At 37.0% G+C, this 10,539-nt stretch overlaps 1 pseudogene; it reads left to right on the forward strand.

Annotated features, from left to right (window-relative positions):
• Positions 1 to 1,824: 1,824 nt before the first annotated feature.
• Positions 1,825 to 1,976, forward strand: LOC113834692 (annotated as a pseudogene).
• The last annotated feature ends 8,563 nt before the right edge of the window (positions 1,977 to 10,539 follow it).

Here is a 10,539-nt window from a genome sequence, read left to right on the forward strand (position 1 = left end):
GGAGTCAGGGCCTGTGAAAGAGAAAGCTAAGTTAGGATTCATTCCATCTTTACAGAAACCCACTTCTATCAGCGACATCTCACAGGCTGCTTTTTATCCTGGGAGAATAAATGGGCCTTAACTGAAAAAAATTACCTTAAAAAGGAGTTACACACACACACACACACACACACACACACACACACACACACACACACAAAGAGAGAGAGAGAGACAGAGAGACAGAGAGACAGAGAGATGGACAGAAAGACAGACACATATACAGAGAGAGGCAGGCAGACAGACAGACACACACACACACACACCACCCTTTATTTAGGGACATCTGCTCCTAACCTTTACTACAAACACCCTTCCATCTATGTGTGTGCATGTGCATGTGTGTATACCTGTGTACACATATATGATTAAAAAAAATAAAGTACTGTAAAGAGAAACCATGAGCACCACAACTCTTATAAAGGAAAAACATTTAATTGGGGTGGTTCACATTTTCAGAGGTTTAGTCCATTATCACTATGGTACAGCACAGTGCTATGCTGGCAGACATGGTGCTGGAGATGGAACTGAGATTCCTACATCTTGACTTGCAGGCAACAGGGAGTGGACTGTCTCACTAGGTTCGGCTTGAGCATATATGAAACCTCATAGCCTGCCTCCACCGTAACACATTTCCCCCAACACCTCCCAGTAGTACCACTCCCTATGAGCTTATGGAGGTCACTTTCTTTCAAACCACCAGACATCCTATATCAATACATTTGTTATTCAAATCTGTTCCCTCTTTTCAGTTTGAAAAATAAATCCAAGTCTTTTTATAATTTCTGTTTAAAGTTTTTAAAAATATAAGCAAAGCCAAGTCTCTCTCAGAGGTGACTTAGAAGACATGACCCAGACTTCTCTTCCAGAAATAAGTGTTACCAAATACTCCATGGTAGATATTGATATTTGTTTTAATTTTTCCAGCCTTGTAGAGGTATACATCATAAAAAGCAACTACTGCTTTTACATATATAGAGAGTGTACAACTTGATGGTTTGACCTGCATATTGATAAATAAACAATCAAGCTCATTAGCATATACATCTCCTCCACAATTATGTTTTGTGTGTGTTGAAAACATTTCATTATGTTTCAGTAACATAAATGCAGACTACCATGTGGAAATCCCTTGGTTGCTCCTGAGGATGCTGAACTCCTAATCCTGCATCACAATGAGGATTTGTGTCCTGGACTCAAGATGAGGAAACATTAGACAATTCCACCCACTTTTGTCCAACAGCCCTTTGAGTGAGCACCACTGAGAAAAAGAAGTAAAAACAGAAAACACACAGACTTCTTGGGCAAAATCCATGTTCTGTCACATGCCCTTTTCCTGTAGAATTTCTTTAGAAATGTCTGTCAATACAGACTTTCATCTTGCTGCATTTCAGTGACTTGAAGACAGGGTTTTCACATCTTAATGGTTCTGAAATTGGGATGTGTCTTATGATTGATTGCTGTAGACCTGACAAAAGTTGTGACACAACAAAACAAAACTTATGACTGTGGTAACATTTTTCAGGAGAGTGAGCAGAGAAGAAAGGCTTTCAATAAGTTATATTTGTTCTTTAGCTTTGTGGTGCATCTGATTCACACCAAGCATGTCTTAGCACAGATTTCTGTAACTTTCCATAAGAGGGAAATACATGGAGTAAGAACAGAATTGGTATAAGGGCAGGAGAGAAGCACCATAAAAGGGGGGAAATAAACAGTGGGTGCTGGAGTAATTGAGGCTTAGACACCATTAAAGCTGTAGAAAATGATAATTCAAGGAGATCTGAGATATTACCCGGAAGGAGCGACATAGTGATCATGAAAGTACCTCTCTTGGAGAGAAGCTTATCCCTTGCCCTCCAGATGTGCCAACCCTGTGATTTCTCCAGCTGTGAGAAACTCAACTACATATTTTGTGGTAGTGTGATCCAATGGTCATACTCTTTTCCATGTACACAGAAAGAAGGAGAGGGAGAGGGAGGAGAGCAATATTGAGAAGGGTCTGAAGAGAATGAATGAGAGCAAATAGAGTAGGGATGAGAGGAAAAGTAAAAGACAGTAAGTAAGAGAAATAATAGGAAAAACACAGTAGAATAGGTAGGCAATATGAAATCAAGCCATAACAATTAAATATTTATGAAGGAGTTGGAAATTTTTAAAAGTCAACACAAAATGAAAGTAAAATAAAAATACATTATCAGTCAAAATATTTTCTCTGCTTAGAGCACCAAGGACTGTCCCTCTCCTAGGGTGTAAATCTCAGGAAGACTCAGTCAACCACTATTTGAGCTGGATTATTGGAAGACTTCACAGATGTAGCCATAGGTGAAGGGGAGATGGACCTTGATATTGAATTGTTATTTATGAGCCTCCAAAGAAAAAGAAAGGTCTTCGAGGTGGCATGGCTATTTCAATTAGATTATTTCATAATCTATTCCCCTATTAAACCCCTAACCTTTGTATTGTTGTTGGCAACCAAAACAACTTCCTTACACAAGAAGACTTACCTAACTGAGTCCATGCCAAAGTACCTCTCTCTTATGGTCTTCCTTGTTACCTAGCTTCTCTGGAGTTATAGATTGTAGGCTGGTAATTTTTTCTGTATGTCTAGTATCCATATTAAGAGTGAGTACATACCATATTTGTCTTTTTGTGACTGGGTTACCTCAGTTAGCATGGTTTCTTTTAGTTCCATTCATTTGCCTGAAAATTTCAAGATTCCATTGTTTTTTTTTCCCATTGAATAGTACTCCATTGTGTAAATGTATCACATTTTCTGTATTTATTCTTTTATTGAGGGGCATCTAGGTTGTTTCCAGGTTCTGGCTATTACAAATAATGCTGCTATGAACATAGTTGAACAGATGTCCTTGTTGTATGAATGTGCATCCTTTGGGTGTATGCCCAAGAGTGCAATTGCTGGATATTGAGGTACACTGGTTCCCCTTTTTGCGGGGAAACCTCCATACTGATTTCCAAAGTGGCTGTACAAGTTTGCACTCCATCTAGCAATGGAGAAGCAGTCCCCTTTCTCCACATCCTCTCCAGCATAAATTGTCATTGGTGTTTTTGATTTTAGCCATTCTGATGGATGTAAGATAATATCTCAGAATTGTTTTGATTTGCATTTCCCTGTGGCTAAGGATGTTTAACACTTTCTTCAGTGTCTTTCAGTTCTTTTAGATTCCTCTATTGAGAATTCTGTTTAGTTCTGTACCCCACTTTTTAATTGAATTATTTGGTGTTTTGGTGACTAGCTTCTTGAGTTCTTTGTATATTTTGGAGATAAGCCCTCTGTCAGATGTGGGGTTGATGAATATCTTTTCCCATTCTGTGGGCTGCCGTTTTGTCTTGTTGACTGTGTCTTTTGCCTTACAGAAGCTTTTCAGTTTCAGGAGGTCCCTAGTATTAATTGCCAGTCTCAGTGTCTGTGCTATTGGCATTATGTTCAGGAAGTGGTCTCCTGTGCCAATTCATTCAAGGGTACCTTCCACTTTATCTTCTAAGAGGTTCAGTGTGGCTGGATTTATGTTGAGGTCTTTGATCCATTTGGACTTAAGTTTTGTGCATGGCAATAGAAGTAGATCTATCTGCAATATTCTACATGTCTGCATCCAGTTATGCCAGCACCATTTGTTGAAGATGCTTTCTTTTTTCCATTGTATTGTTTTCGCTTCTTTGTCAAAGATCAGGTATTCATAGGTGTGTGGGTTAATATCATGGTCTTCAGTTCGATTCCATTGGTCTACTTGTCTGTTATTGTACTAATACCAAGCTGTTTTCATTACTATAGTTCTATAGTAGAGCTTGAATTCAGGGATGGTGATGCCTCCTGAAGTTCCTTTATTGTACAGGATTGTTTTGGCTACCTGGGTCTTTTGTTTTTCCATATAAAGTTGAGAATTGTCCTTTCAAGGTCTGTGAAGAATAGTGCTGGGATTTTGATGGGGATTGCATTGGATCTGTAGATTACTTTTGGTAAGATTTCCATTTTTACTATGTTGATCCTACCTATCCAAGAGCATGGGAGATCTTTCCATTTTCTGGTATCTTCTTTAATTTCTTTCTTAATTACTCAAAGTTCTTGTCATACAGGTCTTTCACCCTACACCAAGATATTTTATATTGTTTGTGGCTATTGTAAAGGGTGATATTTCTCTGATTTCTTTCTAAGTGCCTTATTGTCTATATATAGTAGGGCTACTGATTTTTTGAGTTAACCTTGTATCCTGCCACTTTGTTGAAGGTGTTTATCAAATGTAGGAGTTCCCTGGTAGAGTTTTTTGGGTTACTTATATAGACTATCATATCATTTGCAAATAATGAAAGTTTGACTTCCTCCTTTCCAATTTGTATTCCCTTAATCTCCTTTTGTTGTCTTATTGCTCTAGCAAGAACTTCAAATACAATATTGAAGAGATATGGAGAGAGTGGACAACCTTGTCTTCTTCCTGATTTTAGAGGAGTTTCTCTCTATTTAGTTTGATGTTGGCTGTTGGTTTGCTGTAAAATGACTTTATTATGTGTAGGTATATTCCTGTTATTCCTGATCTCTCCAAGACTTTTATCATGAAGGGGTGTTGAATTTTGTCAAAGGCTTTTTCAGCATCTAGTAAGATGATCATGTGATTTTTCCTTTGCAGTTTGCTTATATGATGGATTACATTGATGGATTTTCATATGTTGAACCATCCCTGCATCCCTGGAATGAAGCCTACTTGATCATGGTGAATGATTTTTCAAATGTGTTCTTGAATTCAATTTGTCTGTATTTCATTGAGTATTTTTGTATCAATGATCCTGAGGGAGATTGGACTATAATTCTCTATCTTAGTTATGTCTTTGTGTGGTTTGGGTACCAAGGTAATTGTAGCCTTGTAAAAAGAGTTTGGTAATGATCTTTCTGTTTCTATTGTGTGGAACAATTTGAGGAGTATTGGTATTAGCTCTTCTTTGAATTTCTGGTAGAATTCTGCACTGAAACCATTTGACCCTGGGCTTTTTTTGGTTGAGAGACTTTTGATAACTGCTTCTATGTTGTTAGAGGTAATAGATCTAGTTAAATTGGTTATCTCTTCTTGATTTAATTTTGGTAAGTGATATCTATCCAGAAAATTGTTCATTTCCTTTAATTTTTCAATTTTGTTTGTACAGGTTTTCAAAATATGACCTGATGATTCTCTGGATTTCCCTAGTGTCTGTTGTTATATCTCTCTTTTCATTTCTGATTTTCTTAATTTGCATGTTTTCTCTCTGCTTTTTCCTTAGTTTGGATAAGGGTTTGTCTATCTTGTTGATTTTCTCAAAGAATCAACTCTTTGTTTCATTATTTCTTTGTATTGTTTTCTTTGTTTTTACCTTATTGATTTCAACTCTTAATTTGATTATTTCCTGATGTCTACTCCTCCTGGGTGAGTGTGTTTCTTTTTGTTCTAGAGCTTTCAGATATTCTGTTAATTCTCTAGTGTGACTATTTTCCAGTTTCTTTATGTGGGCACTTAGTGTTATAAACTTTCCTCTTAGCACTGCTTTCAGAGTGTCCCATAGGTTAGGGTATGGTGTGCATTCATTTTCATTGAATTCCAGGAAGTCTTTGATTTCATTCTTTTTTTTTCTTTACCCAAAAGTGATGCAGTTGAGCATTGTTCAATTTCCATGAGTTTGTAGGTTTTCTGCAATTTGTGTTGTTGCTGAATTCTAATTTTAAGCCATAGTGATCCAATAAGATACAAGGTGTTATTCAAATTTTTGTATGTGTTGAGGTTTGCTTTAATGCCGAGTATGTGGTAGATTTTAGAGAAGGTTCCAAGTTGCACTGAGAAGAAGGTATATTCTTTTGTGTTTGGATGGAATGTTCTATAGATGCCTGTTAAATCCAATTGGGTCATAACTTCTGTTAGTTCCTTTGTTTTTTTTTTTTTTGTTAAGTTTGTGGCTGGTAATCCTGTCCAGTGGTAAGAGTGGGGTGTTGAAGTCTCCCACTATAAGTATATGGGGTTTAATGTGTGATTTGAGTTTTAGTAATGTTTCTTTTAAGAATGTGGGTGCCTTTGTATTTGGTGCATAGATGTTCAGAAAGACTTCATCTTGATGGATTTTTCCTGTGATGAATATGAAATGGTCTTATTCATCTCTTTTGATTAATTTTAGTTTGAAGTCTAATTTGTTAGCTATTAAGATAGCTACACCATCTTGCTTCATAGGGTCATTTGATTGGAAAATCTTTTCCCAGCCCTTAACTCTGGAGTAAAATCTGTCTTTGAAGGTGAGGTGTGTTTCTTGTATGTAGCAGAAAAGTGGATTCTGTCTTTGTATACATTCTGTTAGCCTGTGTCTTTTTATAGGTGAGTTAAGACCATTGATATAGAAAGATATTATTGATCATTGATTATTGAATCTTGAGGGTTTTTTTTACTTGTTTTTGGTGTTGGTATTGTGTGTGATTTTTCCCCTACTTCTCGCTTTTGGTAATATTTCAGTTGTTTGGTATGTAAATTCCATTGGTCACTACACAACATATATCTGTTTTGAGACTTCACACCATTTCCCCAAAACATGCATAATTATTATGTTTTAATCACAAAAATATTGTATAGGTAGTAGAAAGTCTAAGAAGTCTAAGAAGTTTGACCATCCTAGAGACATTCCTGAGTTCAAGTCTTCTCCAGTGCTACTCACCTGCTGACACGGCACAAGTGTCTAAACTGTGTCAACCAATTGGCTGTTTCTTTGTAATGTGCTCAAAAATGACAATCAAATTATTCTTTAGATCCTTGAGTTCCACAAACACCTCTATTTCTGCATGAAATTAAAGAATATCAATTAAAAGGGAAATGATTTCTTCTAGAGTCGTTGTCCATGTAAATTGTATTCTGTTCTTATAAGAAGTAGGAAAACATCTTATCCTTGTTAGTCAAAATCTAGCCCAGGAGTGCTGTCCCAGACCAGATGGAACAAAATACACCTTTTAGTCCTACTCCCCAGTGATGTTCTCAGGAGCAAGAACCCATGTATGTTAGGTCTCGTTGGTGATGAGACTGAAGAAGGAAGTGATTTTTTTTCTAGAAAGATCACTGCATTTTTAGACCCTGGGGCTGGTACTGTGTAGTCTGCTTCACAGGCAATTTAGTTTGTTTTGAGTGTGGTAAGATTCTTGTGGCAAAGTCTTATGAGACCTTCCAGTAGTGATCCTGAAAGCCCCATTCTCAGCCCCATCCTATGATAAGGAAGCTGGAGCCTGGTTACTGGTGCTCCCTCCCTAAAGAAGGGTGTCAAGGCAAAGGGTGAACATGTCCTGCTTCAAAGACTGCAAAGCTTTCATTCCCATTTCAATCACAAACTCCATAGCATACCTATCCTGGTCTGTGGGTCTTTTTATCCTGCCCTGCAAGGATGCATCAGGGCATCCTTGGAAAGGAAAGTCATGAAAGCAGGTGAAATGGTTGCTTATTCCCCAGGCTGCTTTCTCCTGCAGTGTAGTCTTCTGTTCCAGATCACCATCAGGAGGTCAAACATATAAGGACATAATCTTTAGTCCCATAACCAAGAATGTAGGAGAGGCAGAGCTTTGGAGTTAGTGTTACTTCCAACAAGAAAACCCCAGGAGAGTGATGGCTTAGCAGGTAAAAGTATTTCCTGCATAAGGCTGCCAACCTGACTTAAAATCCCTGAGCCCACAGTGAAAGGAGAATAGTGGCCCCCAAAAGTTGTCTTCTGACCTCCATATACACACTTTGACATGTGCATGCATGCACACACTGATAATAATAATAATTTTAATATAATAAAGCATAAATTCTAGATACTGATTTTGAAACATAATTTCTTTGTGTGTAATGATAACAACACATTTACCAGGGATAATATGAAGTAAGAAACTTTGATCTACAAACGACAGTTGCTCTCTGAAGCTAATAGTTTATGACTGAATTCACAGAGCTTCATCTGCCATTCTCAAATGTCACATCAGAACATGGCAATTCATAGCTAACCACAATTTTTTATTATATGTTGTTTGTTTGTTTGGGGGTGGGGATTGTATGAGTCATTTCTTTCTCCAACCATGTGAGTCCTGGAGATTGAACTCAGGTCATCAGGCTTGGCTGCAAGTGCCTTCACCTGCTAAGTCATCTCAATGATCCATGTATCCAAATTTTAATGAAGTAAAGTTCCTGTAATGTAGAATGTAGTCATTTTCAGCACACAATGTGTTGAGATTTAGAAAATTCATACAATGATAGCATGTTTCCTTCACCTCCACGTGTTCCAATAGCATTTCTATAACCATCATAGGCAACCACCCCTGTGTCACTGTAGTCTTGCCTTTCATAGGAATTTGATTTCCATGAAGTCAGGAAATATGTAGTTGTATAGTCTGACTACTTGCACATTAGTGTAATGATTTAAACATCTGTTGCATATATCCAAAAATCATTTGCCTTTTGATTGTAGAGTGGTGTTTCATTGTATGAATTTTGTCCATTCAACAACCAGTGAGATGTTTGGATGGCTCTGGCTCTGAGCTGCTGTGAATAACTCTGCTACCATTTGTTCATTTGTCTTTAGTCCCTTCTGTAGATTCTAAAATTTAAAAATCAAACGCTAGAAACAGAAAGGCATTATCTGACCATAACAAAGGTTATGTGTGAAAAGCCCACAAACATCATTGAGTACAGTGATAACAATCTTACAAGCTTGAGAATAAGACAAGAACCCTCACTCTTAGAACCTGTGTGCAGCAAAGGACTAGAGCAGTTCCCAACCTTCCTAATGCTTTTCCCTTTCAAACAGTTTCTTTTCTAGTATTGAGGTGACCCCCAACCATAAAATTATTTTGTCACTACTTCATAACTGTAGTTTTGCTGTTGTGATGAATTTTAGTGTAAAAATCTGATATGCAGGATATGTGACCCTTGTGAAAAGGTCATTCAACCCCCAAAGCAGTTGCAACCCACAGGTTGAGAACCACTGCACTAAATGTATTTGCTAGGGCAATTAGGAAGATAAAGCAATATAAGACTCAAACCAGAAGAGAAGAGGTGTATGTGTACTTATGTTCACACATAAAAATATCTAATAGATATAAAAATCCAGATTGCTTGTATGAGAAATATTAATAAATGAATTCAGTAAAATTTCAGAATACACAATCAATGCCAAAGTCAGTATGTCTCCATACATTAATAAAATACTTAATAAACAAAAATTTTAATCATATTTATAATAGCATATTTTAAAAATCAAAGCAAGATGTTGAAAGGTTTGTTCACTGCAAGCTGTTGTATTTTGATAGTATGCTGTTGTGGGTTTTTTTAAAAAAACTTTTTAAAGTGTGTGTGTGTTTCTGTATATGGGTTTGTGCATGTGTGTGAGTGCAAGCCTCTTGATGTAGGTGCTGGGAACAGAACTGGGGTCCTCCAAGAGCGATACATGGTCTTGAGTGTTGAGCCATTGCTCCAGGACAGATTTCTTTTCCTAGAGAATTGTTAGTGTGTCATGAAAAATACTTTTACCTTCAGAATGATAGTATAACAAAATGCAGGTTGTTTCTCAAATTTACCCTAACTTCTCAATGAACCAGAGACCTTTCATATCACTAAGTGATGCTTTCAAACTTTGCTCCCAGCCACCTACACCTGAGTGACAATGTGATGTCGGAAAATGGAGGCACACCAAAGCTCACAGCTGCACTCACGAGATGCAATTCTAGAAACTGTCAGCATTTGTCAGAGTATAATATTTACGTAAGGATGAACTAAGAGCTATTAATGTTTAATCTTAAACCCTGGCACAGACACATTGTTCTTTTTTTAGTAATGGATTTGATAAAAAAGAACTCAAATTCTGACTAGTTCTCACAGACATAACTATATTCTGATTCCATGTAAGCAAAGCAAACAAAGGCTTTATTGAAAGTTTAAAATCTCCCCCAAGATATTGAAAAACATAAGCAGTTAACTGTTTTTAAAGAACCCTGGGATGTTTTGATAGATTATTTTTCTTGCAGATACAATGCAACACAACAGCTGGGTGTATATTTTAATTAGTTTAAATGTAGGCATATGGAACACCCTAAGAGATACAAGATTGCCCACTGTTAAGATTCTGTGCATGCATTCCTGATAGTATCTTGTCCAATTATTTAAGAAAATTAAAAAATAATTTTCATCAGCTGCTCATATTGTGTCCTCCATGTCCAAAGAGGATTGACTTTCTTTCTAAGCACTTATAAAGGCCAGCCACTCTAGATTAATTAGGGAAAACACTAGTCACTGCTCCAAGTTTCTGCAACTTTATCAGCTAAGAATGCAGGAAAAGATGGGTGTCTATTACCACAGCCCCCACTCACCTCTCTGTCACCACTTAAAAGTACAAGAGAGAAGGTAAATAAAAGGCCACACCTTAAACAGACACACAAAAAAGTCAATCAAATATTTTATTCTGTATTGTATTCCCTGACTACATTTTATCTGGGACCCAAACAGAATGAAAAGTAAAGAAGAG

This window comes from Cricetulus griseus, chromosome 3 (genome assembly GCF_003668045.3).
Source record: "Cricetulus griseus strain 17A/GY chromosome 3, alternate assembly CriGri-PICRH-1.0, whole genome shotgun sequence".
Classification (NCBI taxonomy): domain Eukaryota; kingdom Metazoa; phylum Chordata; class Mammalia; order Rodentia; family Cricetidae; genus Cricetulus; species Cricetulus griseus.